This window comes from Camelus ferus, chromosome 23, assembly GCF_009834535.1.
Source record: "Camelus ferus isolate YT-003-E chromosome 23, BCGSAC_Cfer_1.0, whole genome shotgun sequence".
NCBI classification, from domain to species: Eukaryota; Metazoa; Chordata; class Mammalia; order Artiodactyla; family Camelidae; genus Camelus; species Camelus ferus.
This window is the reverse complement of record NC_045718.1, coordinates 25,231,252-25,257,649: the sequence shown is the minus strand read 5'-3', so window position 1 is coordinate 25,257,649 and position 26,398 is coordinate 25,231,252. Positions and strand designations below refer to the sequence as shown.

The 26,398-nt window shown below is 38.1% G+C and overlaps 1 protein-coding gene across 3 annotated transcripts in view; it reads left to right on the top strand.

Annotated features, from left to right (window-relative positions):
- The first annotated feature begins 7,356 nt into the window (after nucleotides 1–7,356).
- Nucleotides 7,357–26,398, top strand: part of GREM2 (gremlin 2, DAN family BMP antagonist) — a 91,353-nt gene continuing 72,311 nt past the window's right edge. The window contains exons 1-4 of one of the 3 annotated variants that reach the window (XR_004314483.1): nucleotides 7,357–7,578; nucleotides 10,585–10,696; nucleotides 13,353–13,427; nucleotides 16,438–17,529. The gene's annotated coding sequence lies outside the window, so the exon portion shown is untranslated. Of the gene's footprint in view, nucleotides 7,579–10,584; nucleotides 10,697–13,352; nucleotides 13,428–16,437; nucleotides 17,530–26,398 lie in introns of those variants that run through there. The other 2 variants (XM_032466492.1, XM_032466494.1) reach the window with 2 other exon arrangements.

Sequence of the window (26,398 nt, the reverse complement as noted above, 5' to 3'; positions counted from 1 at the left end):
ACTGCTTTCTGGAGAGCTCCTTCATCCCTTCTGCCATGCAAGGACACAGTGAGAAGGTGACTGCCTTTGACCCAGGAAGACGTCCTCACCAGCTCCTTGATCCTGGATTTATGGATCTCCAGAACCATGAGAAATAAAGTTCTGTTGTTTAATAGCAAAAAAAAAAAAAAAAGAGAGTCCAGTAAGCTGGCTAATTACAAAAAAAAATACAAAAATCTCAATGCTTTTCTTTAAATCTGCTACAATTAAAAAAAATGCAATGTGTATAGGAGAAGGTGATGCAATTCATCATAGTACCAACAGATACAAAATTCTTATGAGTAAATTTAATAAAAATATATGCAACTTTTAGAAATAAAACCTAAAGCAACACCAAAGAACTGAAAGATGATGCTAATAAATTTAGAGACATACTATGTACTAGATGAGATGAATTACTTCCAGAAGCATGTTGGTTCTTTCCTAATCAATCTATAAATTAACACACCTAGTACTATAAAATTCTGATTGGCTTTTAAAACTTAATTTTCCCAAAGCCCTGTAGCAATAAATTCCTGAAGATAATGAAGACAACTTCAAAAAAGCAGAAGATTGGCATGTATTTAAAGACACAATAAGGCCATAATTATCAAAACAATATTCAGTATTGAACTGACCCAGGTAGAGGCAGAAATTAAAGGAAAAGCACAGATCGCTCAGAAAGAAACCCACGTATATTTAGTATTGCGTTAAGTGACAAAAATGACATTTCTAATCAGCAGAAAAATTACGGATTATTCAATAATTAATTGTGTAATTACTGGTTAACTATCAGAGGGAAAGGAAGGAAGGAAGAAAAAAGGAAAGAAAGATTAAATATACTTTATTATTTAACCACAATCTGAAATACATGTATATTTTAAGTCAAGTGTACAATATTGTAATTTGACATTTAAGTACTTTATGATATGATCACCACAATAAGTTTAGTAACCATCCGTCACCATACAAAATTATTACAGTGTTATTGACTGTATTCCTTATGCTGTATATTACATCCCAGGTCTTATTTTACAACTGGAAATTTGCACTTAATGCCCTTCACTGATTTTGCCCAACCTCTCACTGTTCTCCCCTCTGGAGACCATTCATTTCTTCTCTGTATCTGTGAATCTGTTTCTGTTTTGTTTTGTTTTTTTTTTAATTTGTTCATTTTGTTTTTAGATTCCACATATAGATGATGACATACAGTATTTGTCTTTCTCTGACTTATTTCACTTAGAGTAATACCCTCTAGGCTGAACCATTGTTGCAAATGGCAAGATTTCCATCTTTTTTAAGGCTGAGTAATATATATAGATAGATAGCTTGTTTTTTGCTATTCTGATTGGGTGATTTCCAATCGCCTGTCTTCCAGACTGTTGATTAGTTCTTCTGTGTCGTTAAATCTGCTGTTGGTTCCCTCTAGTGTATTTTTCATTTCGGTTATTGGATTCTCTGGCTCTGACTGGCTCTCTTTTATATTTTCTATCTCTTTGTCGAAAATGTAATTGTGTTCCTCCACTTTTCTCCTGAGTTTGGTGAGTGTCTTGATGACTCCTTATCTGGAAGATTGCTTATCTCCATTTCATCTAGTACTTTTTCCAAGGTTTTGTTTTATTCTTTTATTTAGATTGCATTCGTTTGACTCTCCATTTTGCCTAACTCTGTGTTTCTATGTATTAAGCAGATCAGTTACACCTTCTAGCCTTGAAGGAGTGACTTTTTGTGGAAGTGACTTTCTGTAGAGCCCAGTAGCCTGGTCTCCCCTGGTTGGCAGAGCCAGGTGCTCCAGGAGCGCCCCCTAGGTGGGCTGTGTGCGTCCTCCTGTGTGGCTGGGCTGTGACTGCTGTGGGCATTCTGGTGTGGCGGGCTGGACCCTCTCTTTGGGAGCCATTTTCTGAGGACACCAGTCCCAGCAGAAGGTGCCTGCCAAATACAGCAGGATGGGTTGTTTTCTCTCAATTTAATTTTCACTCTATTCCTCCCACCCACCTTAAGGGAAAAAAAAAATTTTTTTTCAGGTTTCTGAACTCTGTGTTTGCTTACCTATGGGAAGGCAAATTGCTACAACATTTTTAGGGGTTATTTTGGTAACACAAATGAAAAAGCTATTTCATAGAATTGATGGGGAAGAAGAAAAAGAAGACTTTATGTAGTTGCCATAGTAACAGGTTGGAACACAGCTTTGGGGCCTCATGCTCCACAGTCCATAATTAGTTTTGCCTTAGGCCCATTAATGGAAGCCCACTCCTCACAGGTAGCTAATTCCATCTTTCTTTACCCCCTGGATCTCAGGAAGACTGTTTCAGAGTTGGTGCCTAACTTCCTTCTGTTACACAGAAAGGAAAGGGTTAAAGAATCTGCTTCAGAACTATTAAATAATTATTAAGTAAGCACTGAGTTAAGCATCTAAAAATAAGCTGCTTTCTCTACTGGATACTAAAGTGCTCTAAGTCTTGAAATGTTTTAATGTTTTATACTTGCACAAAATTCTTACACCCCAAAGCACTCTGCATTTATAAAACTCTTTCTGAAATGCCAAGTTGAATTTGGTATCTATTTAAAAACATATAGAGAAAGCAAATAATAATAATAATATAAATAATAATACATGGCTGGCCACACAGCAGAATGTGAGATTAGGAAAGTTTCTAGATTTTTCCTCCCCTCAGGAAAACAGAGCAAAATTCTCATTAGAGCCAAGGAATGAGTGAAAATCTGAGCCTTTCAAATGATTTCCCAGTACTTCCATCTACACCTGACTGGAGGGGAAATTTTCAGGAAACGTGACAACAAATGAAGAATCTCAAAAAATTGAAGCTGAAAAGCACACTAACATGTGGAATAAACCTATATTTTTGGAAGGGGAAACTTGTGGTGGGCATAACACAGTAAGCCCATGACATGCGGGTTGGCAGAAGAATGACCAGAGACTGAGGAAAGTTTAATAGGATGCTGCTATGGGCAACTGCGGGCCACACAGGCAAGAGGTGCCTGCGTCAGTGCAGAGGGTGGGTGTGCAGGGTCTTTTATTGGGGGGGAGGGGGCTGTGAACACAAGGAGTAGGGGCTGCATGATTAAATCGTGCACAGGCACCTGATTGGTTGTAAGATCTGTTGATGTGATGAGTTTTGTTAGGGTAAACACACATGAGGGGATGTTTTACATCTTGCAGAAATGCAGCTATGCAAAGGATCCTGCAGTGGGGAGTCGGGGTTAAGGTGTCAGTAGGCTCCAGGCACACAGAGCCCAGGGGTGGGGGTTTTATGACTCTAGAGAGTGCCAGCCAGCTCCACAAAACTGACACCCAGAGAGAAGTCAGTTGTCCACATCAGTCAGTGAGGTGGTGACCTACCGAGCTCTTCAGCACAGGTGTCTGTATTTCTCTTCTGGCCTTCTCCTCTCCCCTCCAGTTCACCCCTGGGCTGTGTGCCTCCAGGGCAGTCACAGCGTGGCAGGCAATGTGCTACCCTGGCAGTCTTTTTTCATTTAAATTCTCACCACAGCACTCAGAGGTACTGATATTTCTTCTTTCACAGACGAGAAAACTGAGTCTCAAAGAAGTGTTGGGACTTGGACACAATCTGGAAGCCAGTTCTGTTTAATTCCTGAATTGAGGATCCCAGTTATTCCATTTGAGAATCAAGGAAGAGGTTCTATTTCACTGTGCACAAGTTTGTGTGCCCAGCGTACAGTGAGGCCAAACAACCGAAACATCAGAGTTTGGGGCAGAGGAAGGTTCATTGCAGAGCCGAGCAAGGGGAGGAGGTGTTGAAAACCCCCAAACTCCACAGCAAAGCATTTTTAAAGGCAAAGTGAGGGAGGGCTGCCCCAGGGTGTGTGATCAGCTGTGCACAGTTCTGTTTGGTTGATGGTAATCATCCTTAGGTGCCAGAAGGTCTGGGGGCTAATGATCATCATATAGTTAATTTCTTCCATTTAATGGTGGTTTTAGCATCTGAAAAACTCAGGAAATGTGCACCAGACACTATTAACTAGATACTCAGGGAGGAGCTACAGCAGAGGGTATGGAGGAGGGGTCTGTCCCAGGAAGACCCAAGAGGGTCCTGCTTGTTTACAATGTCTCCTCCCCAACCTGCCTGTTATCTACCCACTGGATTATCTGAAATAAGGTTTTGTTAAAGGTTACATGTGATCACACATCCCATGCTTTGGAAGGGAAACTTATTTCCCACCCTTTTATTCCTTTCTCTCTGTATACATTTTTAAGGCATGTGGTAATATTTCCACCCATATCTAGAGAGCAAATAAACCTAATCTAGATAGATAGATAGATAGATAGATATGCTTTTCAGATTCTCAAAGCTCTCTTTCACTGAGTGCCTGCCACGTATCATGAAATGTAAATACACTGTCTCTCATCTGCACAGCGACCCTGAAAGTTAGACTTGGCGACATTTGCTTCTTTTGTCGTCTCTCCCCCTCGCTCAGTTACAAGTGCCTAACAGAGTCTCAGAATCACATAATGGCCTTAATCGAATTGGTACTGGTTTCCATAGAGACCACAGAGCACCTTCAAGTCCCTGGATCCCACCATTAATCACGGGCTTTGGTATCTACAGAAGGGGAGTCCAGCCAAAATGTGCAAAGTGCCATCTCCGAGCAGCAGAGCGCAGCTCCACCGGCTCCCTGTTGTTTACCAGGCTGTGGAATCTCATCATCCATCACAGTGGAGCCAGCTCCCTTCCCCCTCCAGCTCTGAAATATGTGACTTCTCCGCATGCACTGGTCTCCTACCCAGAGGCAGCCTTGCTTCTGGCAGCTCCTCCTTGGAAATAGACAGGCTTGGAGACTGCCTGCTGTGTTTGGAATTGCTGTGACTCCAAGCCTAAACCAACTTGAGAGAGAGGAGTGAAGAGGGTAGTGCGGGAGGCAAGGGCGAAGAAAGAGAAGTTGAAAGGTGGGAAAAGATGTAAATAGCACTGTTTAGAAGGGCTCTGGGGGAAACTGTTTCTCTGTTAACCAGGCAGAGGGACCTGAGGGTACTTGATCCCTGTGGAGTTGAGGCTTATTGTCCTGTTCATTCTCCCTTCCATCTTTTGCGCAAAGCAGTGAGGAGTATGGAACAATGTGAGGGCTCAGGGCTTCTGTCAGCCTTACTGTGTCACAAAAAAATGATGTGCCTTGAGGACATTCACAGACATAAGTGACTTAAAAGGATACTTCTTTTTCTCTGGGAAGATGCTTTCTCCATTCAGGGAAGCGTGATATTTCCAAAGAAGTGATATCTGTTGCTGTGTTTTTGATACAGGAAAAAATGTGGGGCGAGAGAATGGCCATGTGTCAGGTCTCAGTTGAGTCCCTGGGACGCGCCCTGCCAAATGTGGGTCCTTGGCTTTGCACAGGAAAGAATTCAAGAGTGAGCCACAATTGAGTAAAGGTAGACTTATTCAAAGAGCTACATACTCCATAGACAGCGTGCAGGTTGTTTCAGAAGGCAAGAGAAAGGTGTGAGGTGTGGGGGTTGGGTGCTCAGTTTAAAGTGAAAATAGATACACACTCCATAGGGTGAGGTCTGTCTCACTCAGAAGGCAGAGCAGCCTCGAGGTGTAGGGGTTGCTGGTTTTTATGGGCTCAGTAACTTCATATGCTAATAGGTGGGAGGGTTACTCCAACTACTTTGAGGAAGGGGCTGGGATTCCCAGGAACTGGGTCACTGCCCACTTTTTGACCTTTTATGGTTAGACTTGGAACTGTCATGGTGCCTGTGAGTGTGTCATTTACCATATTTATATATTACAATGAGCATATAATGAAGCTCAAGGTCTACTGGAAGCCAAATCTCCCGCCATCTTGGGCCTCAAGGCCAACTGGGAGTTAAATCTTCTGCCGTTTTGATGTTAATTATTTCTGTCCCATTCCTTGAATGGCTGTGACCTGCCCCTTTCCTTCCTGTCTTAATTTGGCTGCTGCTGTTGGTAGTTTTGCTTTAATAAAGTGTATCATCATCCACATCCTAGTCCATGTGATGATTGAGTACAAACCTGTCCATGATTTACTGGATACTGCACAGTGTGAAGAAAAACGAACATAATCCCATTCAATTGAAAGTAAGGTAATAACACGTGTCAAGGAAGCTAGCTAGCACCTGGCACTTATTTTCCAAGATATATTCCATCATCTCTTCCTGGTATGGAGTTATGGATAACTTTAAAAGGCACTGATATTGAAACAGATGATACAGCTATAATCTCTATGAGCAGATCACTAAGCAAAATAAATGAACGCTACACTTAAATTATATCTAAGCAAAAGAAGATTTTATGGATAGAAAAAAAGAAGAAAGCCTAAATCATACTGAGACAAGATGAAATTGTGTCTTGTTCTGGCTGGGCTGCTGTAACAGGATATTACTGACTAGGTGGCTGATGAACACCAGAAATTTATTTCTCACAGTCCTGGAGACTGGGAAGTCCAAGATCAAAGTGCTGACAGATTTAGTATCTGGTGAGGATCTGTTCCTTGGTTCACAGATGGCTCTCTTCTCCCTGTGTTCCCACATGGCAGAAGGGTCAAGGGAGCTCTCTGGACTCTTTTATATAGCACTAATCCCACTAATGAGGGCTCCTCCCTCATGATTTAGTCACCTCCCAAAGGAACCACCTCCAAATACCACCATATTTGGGACTGAGTTTCAACATATGAATTTAGGGGGATCCAAACATTCAGTCTATAACATTGCATGAGAGTAAGTAATTACATATTTTTTATTTAGCCTGAAGATTCCCCTGATGTTTGCATTTAGAAGCTATTTGGAAAATGAAAGGAAGTGCTAAAGCAAGTTTGGAATAAAACTATGGCTAAAAAGCAGCTTGTACATAGGTCCTGTAGTGTCAGTTTTTGGAGGACCAGGGAGAGTATGTGTGAAGGAGAATTGTTCTCAGAGAAGATGCTCTCTTTTCCTTTAATTCTCCAGGAGAATTTAAGAACCCAATGGGAAGGGTGGGAAATCATGATGACTTCAAGATGACACTTGTACGTAGATTAAATAGTGTAGACTGCAAATGAATAGGTGAATTGATGTGATTTGAAGAAAGGCAGTGAGATTTGCTATTAGACTAGAATCTTTCTGTATACAAGATAATTCTGTGATTCCAGCCAAAGTCAAATTGATGTTGACACAATATTCTGATGTTATCCAAGTTATCCAAGAGATAAATTGGAAAACCCCAATCCAATAGGTTCTCCTTTATCAAAATGATCAATGTTGGCTGTGTAGAGTGGCTTAGCACACTGTCTGTTGGCACTATGCTTGAATTTCTTTCAATCCTACAGTGAGAACAATCCTTCCAAAGCCCTGTGCCTGCTCTCTGTGTGAGGAGGCATTTCTGTGATTCATCAAAAGCCCTGAGGGATTAGAGAATGTTAGAGGTGGAGCTTCTGAACAAGTAGCAAAGAGTGCCATGTGCAGCAGAAGCCTACAGATCAGAGATCATAATGGAAGGTGCAGATGGAAAGCAGGATGGAGAAATGCAGCAGGGAGAAAAGGCGGAGTGAGGGCGTGTAATTATGGAAACTACCTCAGAGCTGTTGGAGGTAAGATCTCTACTCCAAAAGATTACAACATGGAAAATGTTCCAAAGAATAAGATCTGTTGCAATATCTTGGCATTCATGAATTAATTTATCCTAGAATTATCCTTGAACATACAGTTCATCTCCTCAATGTTTCTATTCTGCTCTTTTATGCTCTCTTTCCAATCGATTTGTCTTATTGAAAGTTGTTTTAGAAAAAAGATAGGGAAAGGGAGGTCAGAAAAATGTAGATTAGGCTTGTCGACTGAAAACAAAATGCGCAACCTAAAAGCTGAGAATTATGTTTTATTTGGTGGACTTACTGAGGACTTAAGCCCAGGAGATAGCCTCTCAGATAACTTTGAATGATTGTTCCAAAAAGGTAAGGGAGGAGACAGGATATACAGGAATATTTGCAAAAAAAAAAAAAAAAAAAAAAAACAGATAGTGGAACATCAAAAGATTACTGCTAATTAAAGAAAAATCAGACATCTCAAGCTAATGAATTTAGTGCTTTTCTGTGTATGGGAAAATGCAAGATTCTGGACTTAGTGAAATTACTCTTTTGATATGAACCTTAACTATCTCGGGCGAGTATCCTGTTTTCCTCCATCCTGAATCCCCTTAGGGTGCACCACTGCTGGTGGCTGCAGTGGTTGATGCCTTGATAGTTGCAACATCCTTTGTTTACTGATATGGCAGTGATACTGTGTGTCCACAGTATGTACTGTTACTTGCTATTGCTCAGAGATACTTGAGAATAGTGGGAAAATAAGGGCTTTGGAGATCTCAGATGAACCATAGAGTCAATCAACCAATTGATATCTAGAATATATATTAGATGTTTAGTACTGGAGGGAGAGAAAAAAACTATTTTGAAATCAACAGGGCTCTTAAAACCCAACTAGGACGACAAACATGTAAATGATCAGAACAGAGAAAATGACCAGAAAAGAGAAAACGTATTGGCACTGAGTAAAATATAAGAGGAAAGGATAAATAACAATTGCAAAATAAGTAAGGGAAAGAAGCCACCAGAACCAGCTCTGTTTCTTGGAAAAGTCTCCAGGAAGAGACAGTGCAGGACTGAGCCTTAGTGCATTGATGATTGTTCAAGGAAAGACACGAGTAAGAGTGTGCATGTGGGTATGTCCTGATGTGGAAGAGCAGGATATAGGGACTGAGCAATAGGAGTGAAGGTGTTCAGTAGCACGCGACTGAGTATGAAGAACCTTCACATCTAGATTGGATGCAGTTCAAAGTAAGTAACCATTGCTCAGCCTTGAGTAATCTGATTAAGAATGAAAGTGAAGAAAGGTTGGAAGCAAGGCTCCAGAATGGAATGAAAAGATAGTAATTTAGGCATGAAATGATGAGAGTCTGCCCTGCACAGATATGGGGTAATAGCTGTAGAGAAAAGCTTCAGTTGCTATTTCTCAGAAACAGCTAGTTCACTGGAATTACTTTACGGAGTGGAAATTCTAATAGCATCTAAATATTATTTCTTTTAAATCTGGGATTTGGTCATGCCTGTATTTTAATCATGCAAAACATTCAGTCGGTTGGCAAGCTGTAGGACTGGTATTGTTATTTTTGTATCCAGTAATTCATTTTTAAAATGTCAGTAAATTTTTGTGTTATATTGCTTCTGGTTTACTGTGTGTTGGGGGGGGGTGCCATTTAACATTCTTTAGTAAGAAGGATAAAAAGAGAGACAGAGAGGAGACGGATCGTTGTTTATTTTACGTTCTGAAGTTTAGAAAACTAAGGCTGGTGCCTCCATGATCAATGTTTTTAGTAAAAAGCCTGTCTGGAAAAAAATGTAATGGAAATTTTACCTTTTAAAGTTACTTCTGGTTTTGTTTATTTTATTCAAGGCACCATCGAGTGAAGCTTTTCTTGTATGTCGATTTTAAGGGTAGAAAAGCTTTCAAAAAAAAGAAGAAACACCTTCTCCCAGATAACATCTTCCATGTGGAAATTGCTTTACTTGTTCACTCAGAATTTTCTAATCCTGTGAACCCACTTTTAGCTTTGGATATGGGGGATCTGCTGTTCAATGTGACATCTAGCAGTCCATGCCTAATGTTAACCTTTCTCAGTCAAGTTTCATCAAAGACTTTCAGCTGCAGAATTGACCTTGAATGAGACTCCTGAATCCACTAAGGGGATGAAATAGGATTTTTGTGCAATTGGCCAGGGAGCAGCAAGGGCTGTGTATAGGCATCACACATCTGCTCTCAGAACTTACTATGTGTTTCTAAGGAATAATCTAGCATCTTTCGATTTAAACCTGGAAATTTGTAAGTGCCTGTTGATTCAGTATTATTAGTCATTATCTCCATGCTAGAAAGTTGTAACTGACTTTCCAGGGAATAAGGGCAAGATTTTTTTCACTGAAAGATCATTGGCTTTGGTACCATTGAGTTATTCAAGACTTTTAAGTCCAGAGAGCCAAGAAAGATCCGCATTTAGGGTATGTCATTCCCTGGTGGCTTTAGTTTTTTTCATTTCGTCTGTTTGCTATGAAATCTAGAGACTAAATCAAAATACCTCTTTAGTTGAGCATTCACTCAGTTGTTACCCCTCTGCTACAAACTTTTTTATTTTTCTCTATGGTACTTATTGATTCATATCTAATTGCTTTATTAATTATCCCTCTAAAGTACCTTCTCTTCTCTTTGACAGTATGTCACATCCTTTATAAACCAATTTAAAATTTCCCCTATGCAATAATCCTAGAATTATCATTTCTTCAGCACCTAAATATTCACTGTATATCTTAAAGGATGAGTAAGAGTGTCTCTGGAGAACAGTGTTCTGAATGGAATTGTGTCATACCCCACCCCCTTACCCCCACCCCAATTCACATACTGAAGCCTTAACACTCAGTGTGACTGCATGGAAAGATAGGGTCTTCAAGGAGGTAATTAAGGTTAAATGTGGTCACAGGGTGGGAACCTAATCTGAAAGGTGACCTTACAATAAAAGGAAGGGATACTAGAGATGTCTCTTTGCATGTGCACAGAGGAAAAACCACATGAAGACATACAGAGAAGATGCCTCCTGCAAGCTGAGAAGAGACAGCTCACTAGAAACCAACCCCAACCCTTGATCTTGGACTTCTAGCCTCCAGAATTGTGAGATAATAAATTTCTGTTTTTAAGCCACTCAATCTATGATATTCTGTATGGCAGTCTGAGCAGACTAGTAAAAACAGAGTGTTGCAAGAAGAAACTTCTAGGAAGAATGGCGAGCTCTTGCAAAGATCCAGGATGGATGCATGTATGTTACGCTGATCTGGTGTGATTAGAATGCAGGATGCTTTGAATGGATAGCCTGATTATGAGAACGGGAAGGTGTGTTCTGGAGGGACTGGAAAAGATCTTGTACACTGTGCTAAGAACTTTGATCTATAGTGAGGGATTCCTACAGTGAGGGAGTCATTAGGTGATTTCCACCGATATTCATATATTTTTATGACTGAAAATTCTAGCATCTGTCAACATTTGTAGCCAATACAATTGGCTGCCTGGTTTGGGCAGTAACAATGGCTCTTGGTCCCTTAAAAGTTTTTCTCTATTCATGTTCAAAGACGTTTCATTGAATAAGCTTGAGTCTCTTACAATCTGGCCATGTGTATCAATATGGAAATGTGGAGAATGCCACGGTCAACTCTGTGTCTCAACAGACTGGCTGTTGAGATTATCATTAATGGTGCCCATTTCAAAGGGTTATAATAGGACCATTGAACAGAAAGATTCCTTTAGATTTGAACTTGGCAGAGAAAGACATTGCCAGAAAATCAGTTTATCCAACATTTGAGTTGCATAAGTGTCAAAATATGTTATTGGAAGATGACATTTTCAGTTCATACAAGAAAACGTTTTGAGGGGTAGTTTTTATGGAATACAGAACATGTCATTAATTAGCTTTGTTCCCAAGAAAGAAAAATGAGGCACATATGTGCCTTAATCTGCTCTGGTGGCTAAACTCTCTAATTTTACAATATAATTCAGTTTTACAATTCTAAGTATCCTGACTTTCAAAGATACTTATAATAAAATTGTATCTGTTAAAGAGGTAAAAAAGAATTTAATTCACCAATTTTATGAAACATGGAGCATCTCATTATTTTTAGGGGTTTTTGAAACCTTGGCATTTGTTTTGGTCTGGTTCTAAGGAGAAGCATATTTCTTGTTCTTATTTTTATCCTTAGAATTTTAATGAAGGTAAAGTATTTTAACTTAGGAATAAGTCCCAAACAAGTGGATGTGAAAGAAATAGATATAAATATGACAAAGAAAATATTTTAATATGTTTAGTGTAGAGTATAGGTGGAGAATGTATGGGTGTTCATTATACAATTATTTGAGTATTCATTTATTTTTTTCATGATAACACATCAAAAAGAAAATTCAGTTAAATTAATCAGCATAATACACATTTTCAATTTTCAGTTCTCTGATGATTATGCCCTGGTTCAGATGTCATGAAATTAATTGTTTAACCAGAAGTTATGGATGACTAAACCTTGACAGAATGTGTTTTCTAGTCAATGGAAACAGAATTTAATGATAGTGCCTCTTGGTTGATGTGGCTTGTAAGGGTAATAGCCTGCCCTAGGGCTTATGTGAATGGAGAAACAGTCCTTTATTTGGAACTGATTAGATGTCAGATCTTGCGTTAATGACTTTGTGAACATTTCTTTATTTCACATACACAGCAATAGAGTTTAGTGAAGGGCTCACTCTGTTTTGTAAATGAAGAATCTGTGGCTCAGAAATGTTAAGCTATCCAAGATTACGTAGTTAGGAAGTGGCAGACCTGGGCTTAGACCCAGGCTTGTTTGACTCAAATTTGTACTTTTGAAAACTGCCTTATTAAATATTCCACATCATTTGATACAGAATCTTAGAACTAGTAGAATCCTCGGAAGTCATCTAGTTACCAACCCCTTTGGTTTACAGAGAGGGAAATAATGTACAATCAGGTTAAGTAATGTATTCAAAATCATATAGTCTCTTAGTGGAAGAGCTAGAAAAGATTTAAATGGCCATACCATTGTAGTATAGTGCTATTTTAATATAAAATGGAAAATCAGAGGTGTAAAGTAAATTCATCTGATTGTTTTGTTAAGTGCCACATTGAGTCTAAAAATCAGCAAACTGTGTTTACTATGGGATGCCACGATTTCTTATATCCCTTTCCACTGTTGGTTTAGCTCTTTAACTTGGAATTTATTTAGCTCAATTTCTGCAGTCCCTTTACCCCAAACTTTTTGCTGGCACTGTTCCCCTAAGGGATGGATAGAAAACAGCAGAAGAACAAGCAAGGAAATGATGCTTTTTTCCCCATAGTATGACTTTGCTCTTTAAACACAGGTGAAGTTATGTCATGCAAAATAGTGTCAATGATATAGTTCAAGTTTTCTTGGGAATTATAATTTCCAATGGGCAGATTTAAATGACAGAGAAATTGAAACCATTGCCTGATGAAAGAATTCAGGGCCATATTTCAAAGCAACCTCACGGTAAATATATTCTAGGACCTCGGCAATCTTACAGAGCAATTCTGATATATGTCTGACTATATTAGCATTGACGATAAATTCACTGAACACTAATTCAAAATCCTGTAAATAGTAATTGATTGATTTTCTGCCAAGAAGACCTCGTAACAAATGTGATATGTTCGCAGTTTTGAAAAGGACAGGATAAAGGACAAAAAAAAACAACCTCATAAATTGAGACATTGAGAGAGAAATGGAACTAACAAATTTCCTCTTGTTTCCAGGTGCCAAATTTTTATCTAAATTTTAGGACTTGTTGCCCCGTGCTGTGTTCACATGTTTACATACCTATTTTGATGGTAAGGATCATGTCTGATTTGAGGGAGGGTACATCCAGAAGTCCATTGCTTGGGTTCTAGGGCAAGACAGGGTTCAAATCCCTCTCTGTCATTTTCTAGATTGTGGTACTGGCCACTGCACATAACTGCTATGTTCCTGCTTCCTCATCTTTGTATACCTGAGTGGTTGTTAAGGTGATTACTAATATATGTCGTAATAACACTCAGAAGAGCGCTTGGTACATGGTAACATGTTAACACTCATAAAGTAAGTCATTATTATTAATTTATGTCTTCATAAATGACAATGAATGGCGCAGCAGTAATTTTTATTTTTTATTTAATTTGATTCATTAAAACTATACTTTTTAATGAGTGTTACATGTATTCACATTTCTTACAAATGCATACCTAAAGAATAAACAAAAGCAGAGCTCTAATAAGTATCACATTGCAAATACGCAGCTAGAAACATGAAAAATACATCGAATTTTCACAGTACGAGGAGACTGTAGTACTAATTCTAAACAGATAAAGCATCTGTTTATCTTGGATAAGTCTTTTACCTTTTATAAGTCCTATTTTCATCTCTGCAAAACAAAATACTAGAACACATTATCCCTTCTTACTTAAAGATTCTACAACTCAAAGACAAAATGTAAAAATACAATAGCAATCACCTTGGGGTTCCAACCTTGACACATATCATCTACACAAGGATTTGATACTTATCTTTGCTATCCTGTTTTGTAATTTATGTGGTTGAATCTTTTCTGCCCATCTAGTTTGAAGTCAGAAACTATTAATTCATTTATTCAATGAATATTTATTAAACATCTGCTATGCACAGGCAACAGAAACCAGAAATTCACAGTGATTAAAGCACAAACTCTCCTTCTATAATGTTACAGTCTAACATGTGAGAAACATATATTGACAGAAAATTCAACAAGTGTTATAGATACACAATAGAAATTTGTATGAAGTACAATCAAAGCACAAAGGAATGAGATACTTTGTACTAAGAGATGGCAGTGGTAAGTAAAATTCTCACAAAGGAGGTAAACACTGGTTTTATTTTATCATTCTATTCCTATCAGTGCTTACTGCAGCACTTGACGCTCTCCCCCCAGCTTTACTGAGATTTAATGGACATATAACATTGTATATGTTTAAGGTGTATAATGTGTTGACTTGATACACTTATATATTGCCACGTAACTGTCACCATAGCTAACACCTCCATCACATCACATAGTTGCCATTTCTTTTGCAGCAAGAACATTTCACGATACTTTTAATATAAGTGAAATGCCAATTAGTACTTTCAAAAGATTATCTTTAAAGATATACATTATTAGATGCATTTGGATATGTGGTTAATTGCACATGCTGTAGATGCACACATCACAGGAGCTGCCACTCACAGCATTGTTCTCTCATTTCCACTCTGTAACACTGTCTACTAGATTCCACATAAGAATCAATTGCTTATCAAGTTATTTGTATCTTGTCCTCAATTTGCCTGATATTGACAAGCCACCAAATAAACTTTCAGAGCATAGATTTGTGTTAGCAATATGCAGTGAAAGAAATTTTTTTTACCATCCTGTGCAAGACTGAGCATGAAAAAAAAATCTTCCTCACCATCAGTTAGATATGTAAAGGTGGTGTGATTCTTTAAAGAGTGATAACACTTCTGGAAGGTGTACCGCTGAATACTGGATATAGAGCTAGAGGATGGTAACCCAACAATAAAAATCATATAAACCTTATTTCCCAAAGGCCGAGTGTTACCACTACATGGTAATTTTCTTCAGTTTACTATGTAGAATTTGTATGGTTTATACTGTAAACTTTACAGGGCAAACTTTATCTTATGAAACAGTGTTAGGAACTGAGAAACTCAATGCTGAGGTGGAAAACATTGAGATTTTTCTATGTAAGTCATCAGCAAACTTACCTTTATTGAAACTGAATAAATATATGGAAAAAAGAAAATAGTTCAGAGGTGGAGAAGCAACCTATTAAGGCTCAAACTCAGATCCTTTTTTATCGCCCATAATTAGAGAAAACAAAACTGAACCTTTCTTTGAATTTCCAGAATGAGTGGACGGCAGAAGAAAAGAAGGGAAAAGACCATTACAGGAAATAAGGGAGAGATCTGAGTTTTCTAGACATCAGCAGCAGAAACTGAATTTGAAGTGAGCCAAAGAGGGCAGTTTCCACATCAAGAACGAAGTAGACCATCAGTGAATTCAGACAAAATTCCATTTTATCTGTTTCATTTGGAAGCAGTACTAGAAGACACAGTATAGTGGGCATCTGGAGTTTAGCCCATAAAAAGGAAATAGGATCCTCTAAGAAACAGGGCCTGGTTTAGAGAGAAAGTAAAGAGATTGGACTATTGGAAGGGAGGGAGAATGATGCGATGGCTTCTTCAGGAACAAAAGTCTTGATCATCTTTAGATGTGTGTCTTTTAGAATTTCTCCTAGAATCTTACTCACTAGTACTTCTTTAACCTATATTTTAATTCGGCTTTTACTAAGAATTTCAAATGAGCAGACTTTAAATAATGATCAATGGGTTGCATGTTCAACAATATAAGACACCATAAATTCCATTGGACTTAATCTATGTTTGAACATACACTTTCTTTCTTCTTCCATTGTCATTAAATGGAAGAAAGAACCACATTTTAGTGTAATTTGCAATGGAAATTTGCAATGGAAAAGGTGGCTGCGTTTGTGATATGCATCCACAGCTATGTGATTGTGGGGATTTCCTGGGTGGTGGGGATGTTCCCTACCCCTTGCTTCCTCCTCTTTCCCCATCCCTCTCCTTTGCTGTGTGCCATGGTTGGGTGCTTGCTAGCAACAGTGAGTGCAGCAGAGAGCTGCAAGCAGCTGCTGCGCTGTCCATACTTTGATCAGCAACTCATTTCTAAACCTGGCTGAATGGAGGCATTGATTTGTTAGATTCCTGTGTTTACCACCTCATATTCTGCCTCTACCTTTCTGCCCTTCTCAGTGATGAAGAAACACCTCATTTCACAGAAGCACAGCAAAATGGAATCAAGAGAATGAGACAAAAGCCTGGGCTTGGCTGTACAGACTGAGCTGGATTTGAGCCTGGTGTGACCTAGCAAGGCGAGGCACTGATGTTGTGGCAGATCTTCCTTGGCCTTCCGGGGCTGTTGAGCAATTTCTTGGATCCCCATCTGTGAACTCTAATCCTATGCCAAGCAATACTTTGCAGTGTTATTCCACCCATTTTGCAGCTACCAACTTTGCAAAAAGCTGCAGGTAACAAAAAAGACCTGAGAGTCCACTGCACTCAGTCCAGAAGCCAAGAGATAAGCCTGGCTTTTACTAATTCAGCCTTGGCAGATCACATCAGAGCTGTCAAAAGGCCATGAACTGTTCTAAGCTCCTGCCTTTAAACTTGTCTTGTTTAGTTCAGCTCAGAAGCCTGGAATTTGTGAAGGTAAACATCTCTTATCCCATGGATAAACTGGATAATGCGGTTTTAAATACAAATGTATATTCTTCAGACAAGTAAAACTGCCCTGGCATTAACGGGGTCATTTATCTGTGTTGACGTAAGTAAGCCGTAAGCACTGTCAGGGATGCTGGGGTTTGGGGACTTCCTTAGGTTTGGATCTCGAGTGACCAGCAGGAACACAGGGTGTGAGATGAAACCGTAGCTCTTATCTTTTTGGATTATTAGATAACTTGTACCCTTTCTTCTTTGTGCCAAAATTTAGAAAGTACATTTTCTCTTTTGTGCTTTCCATAATTGCATAAACTGATGACCTGGTTTATTTTTTATACCTATTACGTATGTACTTATTCTGATTATTTAGTTTTGTGATCAAATATTACAAAGCTGGGTTTTCTAAGGTTAACTTTTTCACAAGATCAGCTCCATAAGAAATTAGGATTATGGGTCCAACATTTTAATTTCCTGAGTTCAAGATTATTAAAAGAACTTGATTAATTAATGGCATTTGTCACCTGTATGTGCTTTTAGTGGAGTCATAGACTTGGAGTTCAGAGTTTGCATGCAGTCAGCCTTGACTACCGTTGGCTATCTCTTCTTAAAAACAGGCAACCATTTAGCCAAAACCCCAGCCTTTGAATATGAAAACAAATGTATGTATGTATATGCATGACTGGGACATTGTGCTGTACACCAGAAACTGACACATTGCAACTGACTATACTTCAGTTTAAAAAAAAAAACAACAAAACACCAGCCTTTGGATTCCCAAATATTGGCTTCATAGAATGAACACTGAATAGAGAAAAAGTGGTTTTGAGGAAAACACTCTCAAATAGATTTTCAAGTGAAGCAAAGTTAAGGTGTTTATCGTTACTTGAAATCAGTTAGAAGTGGGGGAGAAGTTTCCCTTAGCAGTTTCCTGTCCTGCCTCATTAGCCAGATGAGCCATTTGGCTAAGTCTCTGCTTTAACTGATTAGGAAGTTGAATAGTCTTAGCTAGATGACCGACTTCCATCTACCCTAATATACAAATTATTAAATAAAGCTCATTATACCATTTTTTGCCAATTCAAAAATGTGAACTTATTAACAAAAAAGAAGAAAAATTCCAAGTCAACAAGAACTGTTCCCTAATAGTCTTTCAAAATGTTTTAAAAGCACTCTAGAAAAAAAACTTCCTAACTTTTATTTTTATCCCAGTCCATTGTCCTCTGGCCCAACTATTGACAAATCATCTCCCCTGGGGGGATCTGGTGGAAAAACTCCGGGCTTGGCTGGTATCTTCATCTGAATCAAGGATGGACTTGGTGACTCTTGCCAGGCTGTAGGCTACCCGGGTGGCTTTGTGGTCTGTGGTTTAAGCAAAGTTGGGGGATGGATGAAGGGGACTACATTATTCTTTAGTAAATGAAATATAGAAATTCCAGACATCCTAAACACTCCTCTGGAACCAGAGAGCAAATTCTTCATCCATTTGGAAGTTTCACTGAAGTGAATTATGGGAACAATATCTCTTAATATAAGTCTGAAACTATTGTGTTTGAGAACAGGAGATTAAAAGCAGAGAACAGCTTTATAGAATCAACTAGCATAAACTCCCCAGAGAAATACAATTTATAGGATTTCCTCTGAGCAAGAAGGGGAAAAATGAATATTTTCAAAGCTTCCCAGAAACAGGTAAGAGTTAATAACAACAGCTGGCAACAAAATCCTGTAACGAGTACAGTGGGCAGGCACTTTTCTGCAGCTCTAAAGGCTGAGAGGCCAGGCACACAGATTTCTGCTTTTCTGAAAGTCACCCAGACACAGATAAGAATCAAATAAAAAACACAAAATGTAGAACAATATGATCCTTTTAACTCTGAATAACTTAGAAAATAAAAAGAAATGATGATACCTTAAGCAAGCAGGAGAAGTATACAACTTCAATAAAATAAAACCCAGAGACTTGGGGTGTCTGAAGAATGAAGCAATTCCAGTTGCAGTGGCTCTTAACTTTTTCAGAGCATGGGATTGCTTTGAGAATCTGAAGAAAGCTATGTATGCCCCCTCTTCCCAGGAATATTAACACATGCATTTGTGCATGATCTTGTGTTCAGTTCACCAGCTTGTCAGTTCACTGACAGTAAATTCTTTTGCATGTACAACAGGCGGCAGGTTAATAAAACTTATACAGCAGGTTTTTTCTTCTTTTTCTTCTTTTTAATAATGGGTTTTGCAAATCCTTAAGAAGGTAGGGTGAGACAAGTTTATTAGTGAGAGACAGGAATTAGCTGTGTGCTACAGAAATATTAGTGTAATTCTAATATTCTAATATTATTATTCCCTCTTACCCTGCCTCAAAGAAAAACTAGATAAATAAAATAAGAGGAGACTGTGGCATACCAAGGGGTGGTGAATCTCAGATGCTCTCCAGTATACACTGGCACTTAAGCTTATGGACATTTTTCTTCCAAATCTACTTATTTGGTAACATTTGAATCATTAAAATCTTTGAGACATATCACATGATTTGTCACTTTTGTGTCTTTTGCCTAAGGACAGTCACCCACTGTGGCACTTCACAGTGTCTCCCAGGCTCTAAAATATTATTTTCCCAATCATGGTTTGTAGTGACAGTGGTCTAGTTGATCACATTTCAGAGGCAAGGGGAAAAAAGAAGAGCCATTCTGAAGCATCTGCAGGGGACCAGCACGTGAACTGACATTCAGAGAAGAAGGAAGTGATGCAGGTCGTGAACGGAAATCAGTGAACAGGAGGCGAAGGTGCCAGAACTTTATTTGGTGCACATGAAGCATATGTGGTGCCTAGAGCACAGTTCCAGTTTTTCCCTAGATGCAAATTTCACAGCAAAGCAGCAAAAGTCTCAAGAATCACTTCATTTGTAACTGACTCAGTACCCAGTTTCTCTGTGTTTCTGCTCCCACGTGCCCTTAAAACCAGAATGCACAGACCAGTCACAACCTCAGGACAGAAAGGTAGTGGGCCTGACCTCAGGGCACCTGTGTTGGCATCAGCCTCCAAAGCCTCAAAAATATAAAACAGTTGAACCTTCATCTCTCTTATTAAGAGTTCTTCTTGACATATTGGGTTCCTCAGTGAAGAGCAGAGAGAAATTCCTTAAAATGACCTGTTTAGCCAGGTCAACATCAGCAGTTTGATTCTCCAAGTTTCTTTACCCTAAATGGTGACAGAACAAGTTCAAGTAGAAACATTGCTGAATGAGCCTACCTTCTCTTTGCCTTGCCCTGATGGTATGGGACTATTTGACACAAGAGAACTAGGTCTGAACGTTTAACCCTTGTAATTGGTGAAGAGATTCAGACCAGCTAACATATCAGAAATTTAAGTGAAAATGACACTTTGTGGGCACAGATTTTATATTAAAACTAAGATCAAAAGATTTGTGTCCTGTTGCTTGACACATTGTCTAGTTAAATCAAACCAAGGGCAAAGGCTAATTAACTACAGGATAGCATGGTGGGCCTATAGCTGATAATTGATAGGACTTGCAAAACAAAATAAAGCAAAATAACAACAACAACAACAACAAAAACCCCAAAACCTCCCTTTTGTTTGGCTAGAAATTCATGAAAGGATGGACTCTAGACTGAGTCAGATATCCATTCTACCTGCCAGCTGAAATGTTTCTCAGTCCTTCCTCCTTGTACAACCTAAAAATTATAATAGATTTGACATTGTGAAAAATTCAGGCCACCATAAAAGATACACTTGGCCACAAGCAAGGCATTTGATCTGAACTCCAGACCCTGTCTCCACTATCAGGATGCAGACTTTTCCCCCTATTTTGTTTCATTCCAGAGTATAGTGAGGGAATCATTTTAGCTCTGAACATCCTTTGTGTGTTAGAGAGGACCTCTTGCCCCTGCCGCATTTAGAGAGCACAGAAGTGGCCCTGTGTGCTCGTCAAAACTACTGTAAAATTGTGACCTGCTTTTTTTTTAAAAAAGGTTAATGAACTATTCAGATATCAATCAGTGATGCCCTTGATTTCAAATGGGAGTAATGTGTTTAATGATAAAAGACAATTCTGGTAATTCTTTTGTCTTCTAGTGAAGCTGTAAGCTTGAACAACTTGTCCTTTTGGTACAATCCCATACACTGTTACTAGCACTTAGAACTCATTGCCACACAATAGTTACTAGCAACACCTGAGTTGATCTGCATATGGCGCTAGATGACATGGGTGAGTGAATTAGCATCCACACTCATCACTGATTTCAGTTATCTCTAGAAACATAGGATCAAATTTTCATGTTCAGACTATACTTAAGAACTATTTCTAGAGAATACTTTGTCACCATGAAGGTATGTTATTAATTGTATTATGTAATGATGAAAGGAAGAGTTGTGCTTTTTAATTAAGGCCCTGGCACTTAATTTGCAGTGCTATCATATTGCATGATAAAAATCATATGCTCTGAAGTAACATGAGAGAAAATGTCACTGGTTACTCCTTATAGGAATAGTTTTACATTCATATATATCTGTATAAAATTATCACATATAATTATTTCACATATATAGGTTTATCATCACACTAGTATTTTGATATGTTTTTATAGAAATATCACACACACAAAAGTGCACAATTACTAAGTAAAGTGTACAGCTTGATTTTTCAGAATGAACACACCTGTGAAACCATCACCCAGATCAAGACATAGAATATTAACTTCATGATTTTTGTGTGAAAGTTATACATTCTTTTTCATTGCTTTGTATTATTCCATTATGTAAATTGTAACACAATTTATCTGTTATACTGGGTCTTTGCTTTTATTCCAGTTTTTGAACAATTGAAACCAAAGCTACAGTGGAGTGGAATTACTGTACCATAGCATGTACATATTTTCAGCCTTTGTAGATACTGTCAAACATTTTCCAAAGTGATCATACCGACTTATGTTCTCTCTGGCAGGTATCATATTTCTAGTTCCTCCACATCCTTGCCAATGCTTGGTGTCCATTTTATTTTAGGTGGTCTTGTGGGTTTGGAGTGAAATTGCGTTGTGGTCCCCATTTGCTATTCCCTGGTGAATAATAATGTATAGAACTTTTTCAAAATTGTCCATGTGGCTATCCTCTTCTGTGAAGGGCTGTTTAAATCTTTTCCCATTTTTCTCTTAGATTGTCCTTCTCTTACTTCTTTATAGAAGTTAATTATATAGTCTGTATGTGAATCCTTTATATGTATTACAAGTCTCTTCTCCTACACCGTGGTTTGCCTTTAAATTCTCAGTGGTGTCTGTTGATGAACAGAAGTTTTAATTCAGTCCAATCTATCAATCCTTTCTATTATAGTTATTGATATTCAAAAAATTTTTGTCTATCACCTAAGTCATAAAGATATGTATGTCTTTGATCCACTTGGATTTGACTTTTGTATTTTGTGAGAATTCCTGTTTCTTCTGACTTTTATTTTAGTGAATTGTCCATTCTGTTTGAAGAATTGTGTCTGTTTGACCATAACTCTCCAAATTTTGGCATAAGTTGTTCACTCTATCCTTTTATCAATTTCTTTACTATCTGTGGGAACTATGGTTGTGCTAACAACTGGTGTTTTTCTCTTTTCAGAATATCAGTCTTCTGAGTAGTTTATCTATCTTTTTAGGTTATTCAAAGTGAACTTTTGGCTTTACTTTTTTTTTATGTATAGTGTTATGTTTGCCATTTCTCTGATACCAGTCATTAGCTTTATTGCTTCATTTTTTATTCTTGGTTTAATTTGCTATCCTTTTTCTAGCTTATCTGATGAATACTTGCATCAATTATTTCTAGTGTTTCTTCTGTTCTAACATATGCCTTTATATTTTCCTCTAGAACCTGCTTTAGCAGCATCCCATCACTTTATATGATTTTTATTATCATTTATTTCAAAACATTTTCTTATTTGCTGATATTCTAGCTCCCATTTTGATGTTATCTTCAACCCATGGGTCATTTAGAAATGTACTGCCTAATTTCCAAATATTTGTGGATTTTCTAGTTGTCTACCAGTGGACTCAACTGAAGACTATGAATAATCACTAAAGCTCCTCTTCCTTGGCATATCCTAAAATCCTACCTCTGTTTTTCCAGCCCTGCAAGACTGCCAAAATCTCTGCTTAACTCTGTAGACTCCCAGAAGTTTCTTGTTCCATCGACGTAACATATTAAACATCAACTAAAAACTTGAGGAAAGTCTTCACATAGGATTTTAGGCTCAAGCCTTGGAGGTTTAATTTCCTGCTCTCTGGGATCTGATTTCTAAGAAGTGGGTGTCTTGTAAGTATTGGTCTCTAATGTCCCTGTCCAAGGGCAATCCCCATACACCACTCTGCATTTGGCCTCTAGTTCATGTGCTGCCATGGGGCGTAAACTCCAAGCAGAAAAGGCAAAGACAATTGTTGTGTTCAGCTCATTGTGCTTCTCTCTCTCTGGAATGTTGACCTCTCAAGTCCTGGCTACCTTAGCTGCTTTCTGATGTCTTCAGGCCATTGTTTTTGTATCTTATCCAGCTTTTATAATAGTGCCCATTGAGAGAGTTAGGCTGATAAAAGCTACTTCATCATGGTCAGAAGCAGATTTCTTCAACGAGCATTTTAGCCGACCAAAGTGTGGTAGGTTTGATTTATTGTTCAACAAGTTTCACTTGAGAAGGTTACTTTCCTTTCACTTGGGCTTGTGACTCTCGATGGATATCGGGATGTTAGCAGACATGATGCAAGCGGAGGCTTTGGATGCGTTTGCTTGGCTCAGCAAGCCCTGTCGGTCTTCTGCCATGCCATTAGAAGAACTTGTCTATTTGGTCTGCTGCTCCAAGGAAGATGAGAAACATGTGGGGCTGAGCTTCCTAGCCAACCCACAGACCTGCAGCTAAAAAACCCTGCAGACTCATAAATTAGCTCAGTTACAAAGAGCAGAGCCATTCTAGCCAACTAGCACATCCTTGGGAATAAATTATTATGGTTGTTAAGATACTGATTTGGGGGGATGCGTGTTACATAGCATTACTTTGGCAACACTAAAATACCGATACATAGTGATTTCCCTTTAAGGAGTTTAAAATTTCCTTTCCTCCCACCTACAGCAGAATTGGCTTCTGGTGAACACACTATTTTTGAAAGTGGGACAGTGGGGCCAAGGGTGCATGTAAGTTTGATAACTTCATACACATTTAATATTCTCTCTCTCTCTCTTTTTCAATAGTACAAACATTAATTATTCTTTGGCAGTCTAGATTCCAAAGATACACAAATCAAATACTAACACAGATTTTTTTTAAAACTGAGATATAATTGACATGTACTTTTGTGTAAGTTTAGGTGGGTATACAATAAACTTGCATATATGAACGTACCAAACCATTGGTGTTGGTTTGGTACATTTATATATTGTGATATGATTACAACAGTGCATTAAGAAACACCTTTATCATGTCACATAATTTCCTTTTTTGCTGAAAACAGTTAAGGTTTAGTCTCGTAGCAACTTTGAAGTTTGTAATGCAGTATGATTAACTCTAATCACTGTGTTGTGCATTAGATCTGCAAAACTTACTTATCTATTAGTTGTAAGTTTGTAGTCTTAAATGCTCATCCGCCCGTTTCCCCTACACTCAGCCCCTGGCAATCATCATTCTACAGTCTGTTTTTGTAAGTTTAGCATTTTCAGATTCCACATATAACCTAACAGATTTTTTAATCAGTTTTTTTCTTAACAAGAGAAGAGAGTTGGAGTCAATGTACAGATTTGTTAGCTCTAAACAACGGCTAGAAAATAAATGAGCTGGACAAGTCAGCAAGACAATCTTTAGTGTCCTTAACCTCTACATCTGATGAGAAGGGCTATTGTTCTAAAATGGTATGAAAATTGTTATTGCACAGGTGTGGAGATTGATTAACACAAGTCCAACCTTGGCCCACAGGTCTGGAAAAATGACATGAACCTGTTAATGTGAAAAAAATCACTTTATCCCCGGCAGGTTCTAGCAGGTTAAGGTGGAAAGGCTGAATGGTGCCACGAGTACCACAACAACCTCCAGTCAAAGGCTAATTGCGCCAATCATGAAACCCGTGAGAAAGATCGTTACTGACAACAGCCTCAATATTCCTCAAAGGAATCTAATGCTTTTGCCAAAGTACCGGGTTTAAAATGCAAAATAGAGGCCCACAGAAAGCCTAAAGCAGTGGACTTCATGAAAAAATAAATTAAAACAATGAAACCCAGGCCTACATGGTACTGTTGGTTTCTTTGTTTGTTAGAAGCAACTAAACACATTTTTTAAATTATTAATTTGTTTAACATTTTTTGAAAGTGAATTTTAACCACTTATTTCTAAGAACCTAGAAGAAATAAACCACTAATGTGTACACCCTGTGGCCCAAACACATTGAAATCAAGGGTAAAGGGTCAAATATAAGGCTTCTCGGCTTGTCTTTAGACAGAAGTGCTGGAACAGGACTGGAGATGATGTTCATTTACCTGAGTCAGTTTCTTAATGTTCTTTCTCATCAATTTTCTTAAAAACTTTTTTGCTATTTTCTTTTTCTCTTTTTTTCTTTTTACATTTTTTATTGAGGCATAGTTGATTTACAACATCATATTAGTTTAGGGTGTAGGACATAGGGACCCAACATTTTAATAGATTATACCCCATTTAAAGTCATCACAAAATCATGGCTGCATTTCCCTGTGCAGTGCCTTATCCTTGTAGCCTATCAGTTTTATGCATAGTGGTTTGTACCTCAAAAGCCTAAATTCCCTCCCATTCCCCTCCCTACTGGTAACCTCCTGTCTGTTCTCCATACCTGTGAGTCTATTTCTGTCTTGCTAATCTCATTCACTCTGGATATAAAAATTATACATGTTTATTGTGGAAACATATATAGAAAACTGTAATAATACTAAAAATAATCTGTAATTTCCTCCTCTAAGTATCTTGGGTATATATCTGGGTATAATGGCATAAATATAATTTTGAATAAAATTGATTCCATGGTGTGTATGTAGTTTGGGGCCCAGCTTTTTTTTAATATCACATGAGCACATTAATATGTGATTTAATATTTTCTGTTTTTGTTGTTTTCTTGCTATTTATGTTTATGTGCTTTGTTTGTTTCTGTCTTGTGCACAGATTCTTTTCATAGTAATCCTGAAGGTGCAGAGGGCAGGTTATTCTTTTTAAATAATTATTTTAACAAGGTATTTTCTTTCAAAAATACTTCTGATATAATTTTGATTTGTAAATGAATATGCAATAATCATTTAGAATTGTTTGTTTTTAATACCTGCTCCAAACTCTTTGAAACCATGGTATTTCTGTTTTGACTTTATTATTTTCAAATATTCTTCAGATATACTGGTAACATATATTTGAGGATGTATTTCTGGTTCCCTCCCACCTAAAGTCAATTTGGTTTGTAAGGAAATTCTAAGTCCCAGCATTTTCTAATCAAACATTTGTAACTCCCTCCACTACATG